Below are 18,384 nucleotides of genomic sequence, written 5' to 3' on the forward strand. Positions count from 1 at the left end.
ACTTGGAACCTGTATTATGTGAATGCAAACTGATGTACCAAAGATCAGAAAGTACCAAAGACCTACAATTGGTGCATCCACTTTTAAGAAATCAGAAGCAACGACGTGGATGTACTCGAGGACGGCTTTGCAGTTTGGATCCGTCCAATATGTTACGCGTTTGAACCATAATAATGGATGGAATACATATTTTGACGAGATCAAATAGATGCCAGACAACAAATATGCTGCACCGATGGGAAATACAGCTTTTTACTTGAGCTCCCTTTCGCCTCTTCTTCCCTTCACCTTTGATAACAAGAGATATAATGAAAAGAAATGGAAGGGTTTGAGGGAAGAAGAGGAGGGGGGAGGGGGGAGGGGGGGGGTGCTGCTTCCAGTTGCCTAGCGACAACTCTCCAGGGAGATATGAGTGTGCGTTTGGATGTCAGTGTGTGAAAGGAAGAATCTCCATAGGCTAATGTAAAAAAAACAGGTGGTGTTTGTCTCTGTTTATACGGGAACATGGCGGTCATTTCCAGTGTAAGTGGAGGGAAAGTGTGGGGCGAGCTGGAGCACTACATCAAGGCGGCGCAAGCAGTGAAGACATTAGAGCCCTTCAGACAAAAGGGGAGAGGTATTTCAAAGATCCAATTAGGCCTGGACGTGTCGCCCATAAATCATTAGCGGCGAGGCTCCTCGAACAGAGAGATGGGTACGACTCTTTAGCTTAAGAGTCACTGTCAGAGGCGATTACTCCCCCCCCCCCCCCTTCCACTCCCACGATTCTCCTCAGGAGACTTTCCATCTAAATTTTAAAATGAGATAAAACGGGTGAAATGAAAAGGTTTCTCTGGATGAATGGTCCACCACTTAATGTCACTTGATTTAGGTTTTTGAAACTGACTGGACTACAGACTTGGGGCACAGTAGATGGACTCTTTTTTTTCATTTTATGGCAAAACCCCTCTACTAACTAAAAAGGTTTTACTTCCAACTTTTTTCAAACTAAGCGGCTTGTGGTCTGTGGCCTGAAGCTTCGAAGCTTCAAAGCTTCCAAACAAAGCTATCAATGTATGACTTCAACTTCATTTTGGTTTGCCATATCAGGTAAGATGTTTCTAACACAGAGGACTCTTTCCACAAGGAAATCCAACCTGTCAATCCCCACTCTCTCTCTTCCTGATTTCCAACTCTATCCACTGTCCTATCTCTCCAATAAAGGCACAGAAGCCCAAAAAGAAGTCTTTGTAAACCAAACCTATGACATGACTAATTGTTTTATATTTTGCATTGTAACATTACCTGATAAAAAGTTGTCTGTTTCAACAATCAAAATGGATTGTTTCACTTGGAGATGAAACCCAACGCCCATTGGAAGAATGTCCGTTCCATTTGAGCGAGTATAAATGTACAGGTAGGAAAGAAGTCCATGTGGGAAACGTGCAATCCTGAAACCCATTGATGATCATCTGACAGCAAATTAGCTTCAAATCAAACACCAAAAAACACTCTTCTACATCTCATGAACAGTTGGGTATATCATGAAAAGACATGAATACTGTCAGGACTATTTCCTCACCTCTGCATAATGAGTATAATACAAGCCTACTACTTGTATTCCCATGCTGATTGATGGGAAATGTAGCAGGTCTACCATGTAATCATTGTCTCATGCTTTTGCAGGCAGGTCTATTGGGAAGCCGGACAACACGTTCAAGCATAACTCAAGTCCCTTGGATGTAGAGCCCCCTGCATTTACATCAAGAAATGGATCACACGGTTTCATACAAAACCTGGTGCTATATTTCAAGGTGCATTACATTACGGCCAGGCTTTAAACATGCGTATCAGAAGACAAAGTGTTTGAGATCCCAGCATGAATGCGTGAAATAAATCCATCTACGCATGGAGAAGTCGCGGCACGCCATTGGGAGAATCATACACATTTGCCTTCCTTTCCCAGTTTCCCTCGCTGGACCTTTTTCAAATAAGCAGTGCAAATGGAGTCTGATTTTTTGGCCTTTTTTTGGATCCGGCTGAATTTGCCGGTGAATACCTGCTGCTTTGCCTCAGGCGATTTGACGGGCAATTTAAGGTGTGTTACAACCAAGAAAGAAAAAAAAAAGAAAGGTTTGTGTCAAATGCTGGGACCTGTCGCAGGGTATCGGCTCAGAAGCTAGGAACTTTCACACCTCGAGATGGAAAAGAAAAAGAAAGTTTGACGTTTGGGGCTTATCAAAATGGCAACCAGCTGTTTTGCAAATCGGTTTATTTCACTGCTTTATCTTAAAAACGCAACCCAACACAAAAGAGGGCTCTTAGCCAAATAAAAATGGGGCTTCAAAGTAGTGGGAGGATGAAATCTGGATAAGATACATCAGCATATGTTTTGCAGGTAAGATAAAGTTCTTTGTCGTTTGAATGTGGGCATTATCTGCCGAGTTTTAAAGGTGGTGTTGCTTGACCGCTAAGAACAAAGGCACTTCCTCAGAGCGAAAAACATACTCTGATAATCTTATCTGCACTTGCATGTACTCACTGCTCCATTTTGAAGTCCACTCCAACCAGAAGAGACACGGCAGGAGTTCGACTAGAGGGCGGTAAAATGTTTGATTGGAGATCAAAACATCCCTTTTGGTGGAAATGTTGGGGGGAAAAAAAGACCTCTCTTTTGATAATCCGCCATTTATAAACAAGCTCCCCCATCTGTCTGAAGAGCTTTTTGTCTTTCTTTCACACTGTTTATTTGATTTCAGCTGCCAAACGCACACTTTGACTGACACTCAGTCGTCCAATAATCATCCTGTTGTCACCTCGGCCGTCTTAGAGTGCAGCTTAATTGGCAAAATCATTTTGAAAATCTGCAAATATCCAATCATGAATCACCGCTGTGTACACAGTTACCATGGTTATTCCTGTGCTAATGGGGTGAAGTGTTTCAGTAACAAGTAAAGCATCTTCCAGTGGAAACATCTGTCAAATTGACGCCACTGAAGAAGTTCAAACAAACTTAATTCCCCAGCGAACTCATTACATTAAGCAGCACTTCTCTTCATAATCACTGTTACATTGTTCTCTTCAAAATCTTTGATTTTTTTCAAATTTTATATATCGCTGAGGGAAATTCTGTTATTAAACTGTCACTATTTGTTTTCACTTCCTCTCTTTTCCTACTGCACCTCCTTTAGTACACTTCCTGGTTTCTCACTCTCTCCTCTCTTGATTGGTTGTTGTTTGCACTCTGTCACTAATTAATTAGATTGAATTCACCTGCCTCCTCCTTATTTAAGACTGCACTCCTTTACACTCATGTTTTCATCCTCACATGGGGCGGCAGTTCAGCAATGGTAAGGTAGCGGTTTACTCCTATTTTAGTTACTATCTAGTCCATTTTAATTTGTCCTAAGCACTTTATTTATCTTTATTTATTTCAGAAAGTAATGTAATTTGACTTGTTTATTTTACTAATATTATTTTATTTTGTCTTTCAGCATGGATGATCAATCCCATGTGTGTCTTCTGTTACCCTTATGATTTACTTATTTGAAGAAATAAACTTGTTACATAAACTGAAGTCTTGTTGGATTCTTGCATCCTGACCCGATACCCCATGGTGATAGTACCTCCACTTTGAACCCTTAACACTGTCAAAAGAAAAGCTTTTCAGGCACTGCACAGAGTTGTCGACGGACTAGGGACACATATTAGTGTTCAAAAAACATGGTTAAGTATATTATTCATAATGTGACCTGCCAACTCACTACATTAATTAAATGAAAGACGTAAGGTAAATAAAGTGCTTTGGATCTGCCTTGGTCAATTAAGATGTTCACTCCAGTTGTGCTCTTTGGTTTAATCTAGAGCTGTCAAATGATCAGATTTTCAGGCATTGCACAGTCAACACAAAGATTAAAGCCCTGAAGTTACACACTCCAGTACAGTAGGTGGCGATATGCACCTTTACACGATTGCAATCTGCCATTAAAGAGCCCATATTCTGCCCTTTTTGGGGTTCATATATTTAATCTATGTTCCTACTTTTGTATGTTCACAATAGCTAAAGTCCGAAAAAAGTGTCTGTTTTCATGTACTGCTCCTCCTTGCTCCCTCTCCGCTCTGAGTCTGTCAGCTATGCTCTGCTGAGCCCCCACTGTTGGACCCCACGTGGGCCAAATCTGCTCTGATTGGTCGGCCTGTCGGCTCTGCCGTAATTGGTCAGTCACTCAGCACGGTTCTCGGAAATGTCCCGCCTCATTTACCATATTGGGAATGCAGCCACTGGCTCCGTCCGAGGGGAGCAAAAACATTAGCACCTTAGCACTACTGTGCTACCGCAGGCTACGGCATATCGTGGGCGTGCTACAGAAGTTAACGGGCGAATTTTTGCACATAGATGTGCCTAAACATGCACAGGACACTTGGAAAACACACTAAAGAGCATATAAAACCAGAAAAAGCATAATATGGGACCTTTAAACTAGAGAAGTTTCCACCTAATACAAAATGGCCTCCTATGGAGCCACGCCCCCTTTTTTGAACCAGGAAGTGAGGCTGAACCTGAAGCAAGGAGGAATGCTAAGGTAGCTTCTATTTGATTTCTTTCATGTTTGAAGCACATGACACTTCTCAAACAAGTCTTCTAAGTAAACATGAGTTGTGGAGTTATTGATGGGTTAGGTTTAGGGTTAAGTGAAGCCTCATGAGGCTTCGATTGGTGAAAAGGATGGTAAGCCTCGAGCTGGTCCAGCAAAGTGACATCAGGAGCAGCCTTCTTTCAGAGACGACAAGCTCCCCCATTTGTCTGAAGAGCTTTTTGCCTTTCTTTCACACTGTTTATTTGATTTCAGCTGCCAAACACACACTTTGACTGACACTCAGTTGTCCAATAATCATCCTGTTGTCACCTTGGCCATCTTAGAGTGCCGCTTAATTGGCAAAATCATTTAGAAAATCCGCAAATTTCCAGTCATGAATCACCGCTGTGTACACAGTTGCCATGGTTATTCCTGTGCTAATGGGGTGAAGTGTTTCAGTAACAAGTAAAGCATCTTCCAATGGAAACATCTGACAAATTGACGCCATTGAAGAAGTTCAAACAAACTCAATTCCCCAGCGAACTCATTACATTAAGCAGCACTTCTCTTCATAATCACTGTTACATTGTCCTTGGCAAAATCTTTGAATTTTTTCGAATTTTATAGCCCTGAGGGAAATTCTGTTATTAAACTGTCAAATGAACAGATTTTCAGGCAAAGTAAAAATTGTAAGATTTTTATTTTTTGAGAGGGTGGGTGGGGTAGAAAGAGGTTGTGGTGTTATTGATGGGTTAGGTTTAGTGTTAGGTGAAGCCTCATGAGGCTTTGTTTGGTGAAAAGGATAGTAAGCCTCGAGCTGGTCCAGCAAAATGACATCAGGAGCAGCCTTCTTGGAGAGAGGTCAAAAAGGCAGTGAAGTGATTGTTTGATTAGTGCAATATGTCCAAATCTTAGAAGCCAGGTTTTCTGCAAAATGTCTGAATATTGTCCTGATTAGATTTGCATGTCTGATGAATGAAGATGTCAGCACTCATTTCCACACAGTGCTTCAGCCAGCTGTGTGAGAAATGCTTTCCCTCCAGTGTAGAAGGACACTTTGTGTTTGATTTACTGAAGTAGTTGTCTGTGTTTATTCAGTGTCTCTGAAGCAGGGTTGTGTTAATATTTAGTTTGTCATTGTTTGATATGAACTCAGATGTGGATCTTCTTTTTCTCGTACTCTGATGTTTGCTGTCATCTGTTTTCATTAGAGTGTCTTGATCTTGAGAGTCCATGTTGTTAGACACCTTTTAGTGCATTACATGTTGTTTAATTGTGCCTTCTTATCTCTATGAAATCTCGGTGCAATAGGGCTATGAGCCATCACATTGGCACTTTAAAGGTCACATATTATCCTTGTTTTCAACAAGTTGAAATATGTCCCAGGAGTCTCCAAAACATGTCTAAAGTTTGTTGTGAATTCACTCTGATCCTGATTGATTTGAACATGCCTATAAACCCCTCTATTTTGTCCCTGCTCAGAACAGGCTGTTTCTGTGTCTGTAGCTTTAAATGCAAATGAGCTGTATTATACCACGCCCCTCTCTGGAAGGGGATGTGGCTTGTGCTTTCTCGCTCTATGCATTATTGTTCATAGTGAGAAGGCAGACTCAGAGGGCAGAACAAACACCTAGCTGTGGGAATGTCACCCACATGGGGGCGAGGTTACTGCCCTTTGTGATGTCATGAAGGGAAAATGTCCAAACATACATTTACAACCCTAACCGTAACCCAGGGCCAAGGAAGTGTACTGGAGCCCTTACACTTTTCAAACAAATCAGACTTTAGGGGTGAAGCATGATTAGGCATGGTATGGATTGTCAAATGGAAGTGCCTTAAAAAATATAGAATTTAAACCCAAATACAGAAATAGATGTACATGCAGCCTTTTACAACAAAAGCAGGTGGGTATGGGGCACACAGCACGCCTTCATGTGTCTTTGAGGAGTCGGTTAATGAGATGTAAATAACAATACTGTGAAATGAATGTATAATGCAGTGGAACAAGGAGACACTCATTAGGCGGGAAACGACTCCACACTCCAGCACAGCATGAGGCGGCATTTGAACTTAATCAGGTAATGGCTTCCCCCAGGGCAAGCATAAAAACATATTGTTCTGATTTCCATTTACTCCAGGTCGAACTGGTGCTCACGTCCCGGCTTTCAATTCACGCATTCACACCTGGAGGCCCCCCTCCGGGGACCAAGTGCGGAAGTTCACCGTCTGCCATGGCTGAACCGCACTGGAGGGCAACACGGTGTTAATTGCTGGCAGAGGGGTGAGTGAGATTTCAGTCACAGAATCCAGAGTGATTGTACTTTGCAGCCAAAGCTGGCCTTGTGCATCCATTATTGACAGTAAGAAAGCCTATATTGTGACAATCTTCCCTTTGCACGCCATCTGCATTTTTCAAGCCTGTTGCTTTTTTTTCCCCCTCTGTTGGAAGCTTAATTAGTCCATTGCTGAGCCACCGCTTGCCTCCGTACGCTATATGCCACGATCATACACTCGGGCATTGGGCAGCTGGTCTACTCTCAGAGCAATGAGTCATAGCAGATGAAAATGTTTCACGCTCAAACAAGGGCACGGAAAGATAATGGCCGACTCTGGTGCAAAGGACGGGGACAAAAAAAAAAGACGAGGCTGAGGACTGTGTTTATGTGCGTGCATGGATTTTCACGGGTGATGAATGAGCTCAAACAAAATCACAGTGCTGAGTTTGCTTGTCTTCTCTTATGGGAAGACATTATCCTTCCCTCTATGTATGTGTGTGCAGCTTAATTTGTGTGTGTTTTCTGCTTCTGCAAACATTCTCCTGCAGGGAGGGAGGGAGGGAGCGGGCGAGCTAGCTAGCATCTAAGCGCCAGTGCGCTCTCTTCATTTGTTTATGCCTCGTGAATGCAGAGCCTGTTCGACCTCGTGCACAAGACTTACAGAAGCTCAACAGCCTTGTTTAAAAACCAAAAAAGCTCTGGGTTATATAACACAAGGCGAGAGCTGTACGTTGCTTGGGCCCTAACCATCCCTTATTTATGTTCCACCTCAGGCTAGCTGTCAGCCGGAGCAGCTCTCCCCTATGTATCCACACTCTGGTAGTCCTTACAGTGACACGCTTTATCTGAAACAGCTCTGTTCCACCCCAAATGCTGCTCTGCTTTCTGGAGCCCACTGGAGCCCCCCCCACCACCACAACCTCCACCACCACCTCCGGCCTCCATCCCACCTTTTTTTCTGTCTCTCCACCCTTGGATATCACTTCATTAAACTTCAAGTTCAGGGCAAATTCTTGGCACTAAAATAACATTTGCAAGCTAAATTTAATGACGGAGACTAAATTTCATGGAAGAAAAGTGCACTTTTTTGGGTCTCGTCGTTTTTTGCTGGAGGATTTATTGGCAGCTCGATAAGCCCTCAGCCTTCAAACCACATACATACCTTCTAAAGGCAATTTATTAACATAGGTGGGCATTTAAAATGAATTTTTTGCCATTTGACGTATGTAATTGGAGCCATCAATACCATTTTTGGTTGAAGGGAGATCCATAAACACGCCTTTGACTGATAATATTTCAAAAAACTAACCATTAAGAGGTTTTAAAACCCAAAAGGACAATGAAGGGTGGGGTGTTGTAATGTTTTCATGAGATGTTACTGTATAGTTTTTGAGATAATTATAGGTAATGTCTGCTCAAATTGCATTGAGACGCTTTGATATTTTTGTCGTATTTGATATTATAGTCATATTTGATCTTTTATTTTGAAAAATCTGTGATAGTTGAAAATAATCTTTCAATGGATTCTTGTTCCTCATGTCCCTGACTGTGAGTCCTGAGAATCTTCAGCAGATGTTACTGTATAGTTTTTGAGATAATTAAGGTAAAGTCTGCTCAAATTGCATTGAGACACTATGATATTTTGGTCATTTTGATTATTTTATTTTTAAAAATCTGTGAAAGGTGACAAGAATCTTTCAATGGATTCGTGTTCCTAATGTCCCTGACTGCAATATTGCCAATTGATTGTGTTTAGGCCAGGACCCTTACCACACACGTCTAGTTTTGGTCAGATTGGAGCATATATACAGTAGCAGGGGCGTGTCCAAACTTTTTAAACTGGGGTGGCCCACCTGGGGTACTGACTTAGGCAGGGGTGGCATGATGTTAATCTTCTTAGCTTGATTCCTTATAGGGAGTTGAAAATGAAGATGTGTAGTCACAATTTTAAGTACTAAGAAAATTGCATGCAAACTCACGTACACAGTCTAACTTGCATATTAAATACATTTATTGGTAATTAAGTCCATTGCAAGTTTAGACAGCGTGCACAAGAACATCCTTAGAATTTCTTTAGTAGTTGTTTGTACTTACATCCCGCCTCTGATTAGGCAAATAGCCAATCATAGGTTTGGATTTTGGGGTGGCCAATGAGATTTCATTGGTGGCCCGTGCCACCCCTCTGGGAACGCCCCTGATCTATAGCCAAGCTACAAACCACTTCCTGTTTCATGGTGAAACATTCAAATTTCAGGGCTCTTGAATGCAACGTCCAACTCTAGCTTTGCCTCTGTTTTTCTACTCGTTGAGCCACTAGAGGAAGTAATAGTGCAAATATCTGCCCAGGAGAAAGCGATACTCAAAATTGTGTTTATCACTTTAATACTGGCATGTTGTTAACCTCTGCTGACTTTGCTCTCCTACTATTCTTGTCTTTGAATGTTCCTTTAGCTCAACTGCTAGTGTTTTATCACAGCAGGCATTGTAATGTTAAATAGCTCCTCAGAACCTGCATGGCTTCAACATGAAAACAGAAATTGGGGCGTATTATCCGTCTGACATCTCTTCAGAAGAGTTAACAAAGTTTGAAAAAGTCTAATTTGAACCTGGCATTACATTGTAAAAATGTGTTTTGTTGTTGTGGTTAACTCGGCCAACTCCGGCAGATCTGCTGGGTCTTTTCCAGCACACACACACACATACACATTCTTCCCCACCATCTGCGACCAATGGGAGTGATGTGCTGCGATCAGCTCCCTGGTGTAAGAAGCATGCAGTACTGTAGAGCGCAGCAAACCCCCCCCACCCCCCCAACATCGCTCCAGACATTTTGGAAGCCTCTGGCTGGTCATCCTCGAGTCGATTAATGATCTTCAGGGGCGCAGTGTTCACAGATGACACACACAAATGCAAAGACATGATTAATGTGAGGGCTGATATGATGAGAAAATTAAAACTGGAGCGCCATTGGTGCTATGGGAAATGCTTTCGACACACTTTGGCTTTCATTGTGCTCAGTTCAAACAGAAATGATCATGTTCTGTAGATGTACATGGATTTCTTTTCCAGAAATGCATAATGTCTGTATCTTGCCATCCATTTTCCTCTGACATCATGCCCATGTTGAAAATCTTAAACTAAGTAATAATGATCTCAAAAATGCTTTCAAGTTGATTAGCTAAATGTGTGAAATGGTGAAGGAATAGCACAATTTAACACGACAAATTGGACAGCCTAACAAATTAGCTACAGCTAGCTTGTAACATCAACCACTTGGTTAGCACTAATGTGTGATTAAGCGGCACAATAGAATGAGAAAGGTATAAATTCCTATCTTACATTGTCGCTAGCAGCGTGGTGTTTTAGCCAGCTAACTAGTTAAGCGATAACAATTGAGTTCACTTGACACAATTTTGTTATTCTTGGTGGAATAGCTTTTGTTGGACAGCAGCTAACGTTAGCATTTAAGTATTTCTTATCAAAGGAAGCCGTTTGATAATTTATCATGATTTTATAGGTAATGTGTAGCATTAGCTTACTGTTGAGTTAGCTAATCTAGTAGGATGAATGTTAGCGTTAGCTGATGTCTAATGGCTGTTGTTGTTATGGCGGCTGGTGCATTGTTCTCCAGGGAGGGCGTAATTTCTCACAAATGGACCGGGTATGTCTAGCTTTGTTTGTTAGCTTGGTGCTAACACATACTAGAAATTACCATTACCTGGCTAACATAATTAGCATTGTGATTATTTTAACTTATGAAACGGTCTATTTTACTAAAAAAAAAACACCATTTGTACTGAAAAAATGTTTCACAAACTTTTGGAGACAAACGTTAAAAAAAAACGCTGACTCATTCTAGCCTGGTCTGCTGCTCTGATCCAGTGACACTGCATGACTCGCTCTTTCTGTCTCAGGTTCCAGGGACGTATCCCTCTGCCGCCATCTTCTGGGTGTGTGTAATGTATCCATGAGCGCATTTTTCCTAACAATAAAGCCATGATACATTTCACACCAGGCTGTCGACATGTTTATCTCTGCTGTCGAAATGGGCATTTTAACATGCGTATTTATGAGATTAGGGGGCTTTTGCAGCCAACCTGAAGTGGACAGTTTAGGAACTGCTGTATTTTCTACTTCCTCATTGGCTTCATTTTTCAACACCAGAGGTTGCTGCTTGCTTGCAACCTGGAACACAGCAGCATGCCTTTCAAAGCAGCATTTAAGAGCCGCATCCTGTGAAGTCAGGGGGAAAAAAATTGCCACCAATCGATGACTCAAACAACATTCAATTTAAGCAAGATAAAAAGAAACTGCAGTGTCTCTTTTCTGCAACAGCAGCACAACTAGCGATGGCAGCTAGCCAGGTTAAAGTCATACTCTCTGCTATTTCAAACTGGTTTTATTACACTGCAGCGTTCATCCTCTGACAGGCAGAAATGGCAGGTAATTACAGAATTAGGCTCATCTATATCGCAAGCAATGATAACAAGCTAAGTCATATATTCTGTGTCCATTCTACCTCTGTATAAATGTGGGGCTTTTATGTCATAATAACTGTACCATGCTTTAAATCTCTCCACTTGTAAGTGATGGTGTGCAATTGATACTGTTACTCTGTTAACACCATTTTGTTGGGAAAACATTTTTTTTTACACATGGTACTACTTGCATTGTTTAACTTCACACTTGGTTTGGCCTCAGTATGCATAGGTACAACACTCAGTATAACACTTTATCTGTGGTAAATGAGCTCCCATATAATAATGTGTGCTATCTACAACTGTGTTCTCCATTGATTTATTATCACTAAGTCATGTTTTCTTGTTCTTGCTTTTTATTGAATACAGCTCAGCTTTGCCCTTCAATATATGGTGGAATCCAGCTTTCAGTTAAGTGCTGCTGGATTGTGCTCAGCATTTGAGCTTGACCACTGACCTCAAGGAAAGAGGAGTAGAAAAAGTAGAGAAGATCATAAACAATGGAGGCTTTGTTGGAAATATCACTTTAACCTTCAAAAAAGGTGGAAATCTATGTGATTTGATATGGTGATATGGTGGTAAAAAAAACATCAATACATAGAATAGAGATGACACTTTATTGATGCTTTTGCTGTCAGGGCCGAGCTGTTCACACGTATTTATTGCAGATTTTTATCTCTGTTGGTTTGCTAACAAGTAAAATATATACTTTTATAAAAGTAAGGACACTCAATCATCATTTATGGGCTTCCATACATGTGTGGTGGTGATCGTCTCTGCCTGGATTTTGATGTTTTTTCTCTGTTTTGGTTGACTGAGGAACAATTCTGGGTGGGGGAGCTGGTGTGTTTCCCCCAGATGGTGTGTTTCCCCGAGTATGAGACACTTATTTTGTAGATATCAGGTTAGTCATTGATACCAGTTTTCTGGAGTGGAAAAAAAAGTTTTAATTCAAGTTAGTTGAAGGGCAAGTGTGCCGAAATAGCCCAACCAGTACTTGATCATAGAAGTTGAATAATTTACAGTATCCTGCAAATTACCAAAAATATTCAGTTGTTAAACTGCAAACACAAGGGCTCATCGTCACTATCTTAGATAGATTTCAACTTAATAGACATTTATCTTAATTAGGGCTGGAGCGATTTGAGAATTTTGGGGCCGATACCGATATTGGGGAGAAAGAAAATCCAATACCGATATATTGGAAGATATCTTTCTTTGATCTATGAAATCTGTAATTAGAGAGACATGCATTTACACATTTATTGTGTTGATCCCTCAAATGCAGTTATCAAACACTTGTAGAACAGATATATAATGAAGAAAAGATGGTCTCTCAACTGGAAAGTAACTCTGCAGGTACACTCTGGAGTGATAATGAGTGTTGTAATCCATACAGCGCCCTCTGCTGGGGAAAGAGAAATGCCCCTGTAATACAATGAAACTCAAATTAAATGCTTCTTGACTGGTGAATAAATCTAGTCCTATAGGCGCTTACATGCAACACAATTAGCCGATACTGATAGTCCCTGGTCAAGCTAATGTCTCTTATCTTAATGACAACCTTTAAGATTATTTCTTGTAAGTGAAAATAACCCTGATGCAAAGCTCCTCCACCGCCATAGAAAACAAAACTTAAAACACAACAGCTGCTTTCAAAGCCGGCTGTCAAAGGCTCGCCTGAGAGTGGAAAATAAAAACCATCAGAAAATTGCTTATCCCCCCCATCCCCCTCCCCCTTTTGATTTATATTCCAGCATTAACAAAAAATACATTGTTGTAAAAGGAACATTTTGGAACAATCATTCACACGCGCTCACACAAAAGAAATGCATGGTCCAAAGTCAGAAGGTCAGGGAGGCCTCGAATGTCAAAACCCCTGAGTCGCTTCATCCATCTGAGAGCGCGAGGCCGTTGGTGAATCTGATTTCAATAAATTAGAATCCCCGTTACATTGTATGTCCTTTCAAGTGAGCAGAATAAGGTTAAATATCCCACAGTACAGGCTCAGAGGGAACATCACTCAGACAGAGGTGACATATCTACCCAAGTGTAATGTGGTTTTGGGTTGAGAATTGGTTGAGAGGGTGTAATAACATCATATGTCATCGTATAGAGCCGTCTCTGGTGAAGAGAACCCCAAAAAAGGCGAGATAGCCTTCTGGAAAAAAAAAAAAAAACTGTCACTGTCACAACTGGACCATATTTGGCTCTAATTCTGCTGCTGTGTTGAGGTTTTGGGTTTTAATTTTCTGGCATTGAGGTTGTCCAAGAGTACAAAGATCGTTGCGGGTGAGGAAAGGGATCTATATCGAGTTTAGAAGGTGAATAGAGACTGGAAGCAATAATTAGGCGGTAGAAAACAACAAAGTGTAGAAGGAACTTATTATTTCATCTAGAGAAAGTCCAAGATTTAAGGCAAGTGCTTAAGAAAATTCCAATTAGTCCACTATCTTTCTCGTTAAATTAGCACCTAATTAGCAGCGCATCAAGCTCTTTTTGACAAGTACAGCCTTTGTTATTTTTCTCGCCCAACCCCTGTGATAATATTTAAAGGTTAAAACTTATGTTGTAAGCATTATAAAACTCGCCCTCCCCCTCCGTCTATGCTCCCCAAGCTTCCTGCAGACAGCTTTACCCCAGGGCTAGCTAACGAACGGCCTGCCCGTCCAACCGAAACGGCTAAATGACTTGTTGTTCCAGCGACGCGCATCAAAGCCAGGTGCATTTACGGCACCGCAGACGACGGGGGTCGAGGAAAAATCCAAAGGAAAGCGCTGCTTGTTAGTGTCAGCGAGTCAGCTCGGCTGTGGGAGAGAAGAAAAAAAAATAGAGAGAGATATATCAAGGCGAGAGGGATCAAAGTAATAAAAGGAAACCGGAACCGAGGAAGGTCGTGGGAGAGGAGTGATAGGGACGGTGGCACGGCCCCTGTGGGTGGCAATCTTCTAGTTTTCGAGACTGGAGGTATTTTTATTGCTGTTTTATTGATGGTGAGGTAAATGTCAGGATGTGGCAAAGAGGTGCCATTATCCATGTGTTAAGGCTAACAATGTGGAATAAAAGTAAGACAGGGAGAGAAAAAAAAGTGACTTTAGAGGTAGTGATAATACTCAAAAGCACAAAAGGAGAATGTGTGTGGAGTTACACGTTTGTGGATTTGCCACATCTAAAGTTTAGGGAGATTACATCAGTTTACTAAGGTATCGTCTGCATAGAACATGTGTTACGTATCGCTTAGCATATCAAACTCTTACATCCTAATGATCACAGATCTAGCAAATTGCATCACTAGACTTATAGGCAACTGCAGACATTATCAGAGTAAACAAAACAATGTGTATTTTAAGTGTCCTGCTATGCTCTTATTTGCAGAGATGCTAATGAAACATGGGATGGGAATTCTTACTTCCCTTTTATAACAAATTTTAGTTTGTATGCTGGAATCTTTTCTTTCTTTATGGTCATTTTAAAGTTATAACTGTCACACTGTAACGTGGGCTATGCACTGTGTCATTTAGAATTCATGCATTTAATTGCATGGGAGTAGAAATTAAATATCTTCTTTTTTTTAAGGTATGTAATGACCCTCAGAACTTGGTGGCTCATGACCCCCCAGGGGGTCCCGACCCCCACTTTGGCAACCACTAGTGAACTAAGAATTAGTAAAAATAAACCCCATTAAAGCTCAGATACAGATTAAAACTCTATTTATTGTACAGTATGTATGTTAAAGGCGCATCTGTACCTCATCACCTCTCTTCAATTTGTGACATTTTATGAACTCGTGATCCTCTTCCAAAATGTCATCTTAGAAGAAAAGATTTAAGATTTTCTTAATGCCTGAAATGGTATCAGGGCTTGTGATTTTCCAGGCTCCAGTCTTATCTGTTTATGAAAATAGAATCCCTCAGAACTGGAGGGTTATCTCTTGGTAACATCCATGTTATTGCAGATACAAATAAATCATGACCTTGCCTAGATCCTTATTTTGTGCACTTCCTCCAGGGATAATGGGAATGATTATTTCCTGCAGGTTCTGGCATGTGGTGTTGTGCCTTACATCTAATTGGGAGGCCAATTAAGCTAACGCCTGGGTAGTTTCGAGTCGCTGGAAAAACAGTCGGTAACACGAGCCTGAAAATGTCCTGCAAGAGTGAAATCAACAGAAGCCTCATCAGTCTGACCGCATCACCAGCTGCCACGATCAATTCTTCCTAGTTAACACCCATGGCTGTGCATAATGAAATAATTATAAGTAGAAGGGGGAGAGTATCTTGTTGATTTGCAGAATTTCAATCTCATTTTCAAAAGGGGGATTAGCTTCGTCGATTGCAAACCAAGGCTTGTGCTTGCTCAATTACACAAAAGTACAGCAGAAAAAAATAGTTTTTTTTTTTAATTAATTCCAAAGATTAGTTATGATCTCTGCAATTGCATTTGTTAATGGAGTCATGGCACTGCGAGGCAGGCTGCTGCTCGGCTGAAGGTCCCGTCTTTGTGCAGTGTACAATCGCTTGATACAATCTCTTCTGAATGGAATGCAGAAAATATTGTCATCCATACCAAGCGGGGGGAAATTGAGTTGATAGAAGTGTCTGATTTCATTCATCGGATTTGTGAATTAATTAGAGGTTGACGGCACAGAAAGCTTATCGGCATATTTTGAAAGATGCAACAGTCGCAGAGATATACTGCACTAAGTGTGAAAAGTAGTCCTACACCAATACCACGATTGCAGGTAAGAACACAACAGTATCAGTGATAAACATAAAACTAAATCAACATAAAAAGAAGGTCTGTTATGTGACAGCAGTGTAAATTGATTAAAGTCAAGATAGGTTGCTTTTACTGTCATGTCAGCATTATCTTCCTAAATTTCCTAAATTTCTTTGTGAGTTAGGTCAAGGAGGCCATCACTCCGGTAGCTACTCATCAAAACTGATCAAACAATACAGCTTACATGAAAAAGAGCCAAAGCTGCGTTATTAATTGGCCTGGAGCCATTGGTTAAACGCAACCAGGGGAATCAGTGATTTTGTTTTGCATCCTCTTGAGAGAAATTAATCAAAACGGTTCATTTGCTTCTAAAAGTCACAAGCTGAAACTTTTAATTAACAACCGTGCTTCCTCTTACAAACTCAAAACTGAGTCAAACCAGGTTCTTATAGTTTATTAAACTTAACTTTTCAATGTGTTATACGCTATATGGCTGAAGTAGTATGAAATAATTAGCTATTATTTTATAGTGTGATGCTAACGAAGTGCAGTCTGACTGTTTTCAGATTGGCTTTACTAATCTTCAATTCTACATTTCATTTATTAGACGCTTTTATCCAAAGTGACATACATCAGAGGGTAAGCACAACACAAGCAAGAATGTAGAAAGGAGGAAACAACATCAGTAAGTGCAAAGGAACATCTTTAAGTGTGATCAGACGCAGGTGCTGACAGGCGAAGCACAACATCGAACAGCTGTTCTTAAGGGTTCTAATCGGCATCAAAACCATCCTAAAAACCATCATTATCAAACATAACCATGATCATCATCATTGTCTTTAGGTTGACTGTAAGTTAGGCTGAGACAGCATTTCCAGCATGGTGGCTGCTGCCGATGAGCCTCCTGCAGGAACAGATGGCTGACGTCACTCAGGCTTGGTCCATTCATATTTACACTCTATTACAGTCTAAATTCCGACCATTAAGACTGGGATTCTCCTGTACTGATTGCTGATTGGACCATTCTATAAGCCAAGGTGAAAGCTTTATAGAGCCATCTAGTGGACAGGTGCAGGATGCCAGTTCTGGGACACATCAGATGGTAAAAAGAAAGAAAGGACAGGACATGGATGTTCCCATTTACATTTCATTCTAACAGCGATATAGATCTAGCTGTCTTTATAAATGTAAATGGACTTTTCCCTGGCATCCGCCGCAGTTGTATGCCTAATGAAAATGACTTCACAAAATCAACCAGTTGTTCTTTTCCCCTTCCTTTTGTGTTCAACTCCGTGCGAAGATCTCAACCACTACAACATCCCCATCTGTCTCACAGCCCCATTGTGACCTTCCTGAATTCATTACTCCAGCCAGCCCTCCTCTCAAATACCCCTTTCTGAACCTGTGCAAAGCCTTTGTTGTGAAATCACAAGCACCGCTTTGTGAAAGGGGGGGTGGGGGGGATGTCCGTTGACTATTGCAATGAAAGGCGTTTGATTTTTACAAGCGGCTTTCATGTCAAATGGCAGGGCAGCACAAGCCATGTCTGCGTGTCCGACAAACATCGGATGGGAAGAAACCGTGTCAAAGGACAAATCCTCCGGAGCTTCACAGGTTTGAAAGGTGTGTTTTTGTCCCCTCATATTGATATGCACGGAATTATTCATGGCAATTGCAGCCACGGGCTTAGTTAAAAAGCTTAACAGTTGTCAAACAGCAACATTTGATTAATAATGGTACCCAAAAAAATTAGGCATTCCCTCACAGTTTTTTCGCTCAATGAACCCCGAACTGTGTGAATGATGAATGTTACAAAACAACGTTAATGATTGCAGAATCCTTATTAAGATTTGAGAGGCATACTTTGACTCCGAGAAACGAACAAATGTTCGCACAGGAATGTGTACACACACACACGCACGCAGTTTGACAGATCACACGTCTGAGGGATGCGGGACAAGGATGTGAGAGCTAACAGATGAATCTTAGAGTGTGTCCCCGCGTGCCTCCCTCCGAGGGAGCTCCAGAGTGCTTTATCTGTCATCATAAGGACAGAAACAAAAGGCTACACCGGCTGCAAACAACGGCCGCGGTCAGGACACTAACACACACACACACACACACACACACACACACACACAAGCAGACGGTGTGTGTTCAGGGGTTTGGGAATGCTGCGACCCGGTATATTGTATAAGAGTTTCCTGCGAGTCAGCTGATGTGAAACTGTCCGAGGGAATAGTCGGGCGTGTCATTCAAACGTGGATTGTAGGATCCTACTGTGAACTTTGTAAAAATGACTTCACCATGCGGACACGCTCTTTGTCCCTCATGTGCCTGGATCCAGGTTACATT

At 41.4% G+C, this 18,384-nt stretch overlaps 1 long non-coding RNA gene across 2 annotated transcripts in view; it reads left to right on the forward strand.

Moving 5' to 3' along the window:
- Positions 1-4,523: 4,523 nt before the first annotated feature.
- LOC132959724 (uncharacterized) overlaps positions 4,524-18,384 on the forward strand; it is a 78,314-nt gene continuing 64,453 nt past the window's right edge. For both annotated transcript variants that reach the window (XR_009667078.1, XR_009667079.1), the window contains exons 1-2: positions 4,524-4,562; positions 6,695-6,837. This is a non-coding gene — a long non-coding RNA (uncharacterized LOC132959724). The remainder of the gene's footprint in view (positions 4,563-6,694; positions 6,838-18,384) is intronic.

This window comes from Labrus mixtus, chromosome 24 (genome assembly GCF_963584025.1).
Source record: "Labrus mixtus chromosome 24, fLabMix1.1, whole genome shotgun sequence".
NCBI lineage: Eukaryota > Metazoa > Chordata > Actinopteri > Labriformes > Labridae > Labrus > Labrus mixtus.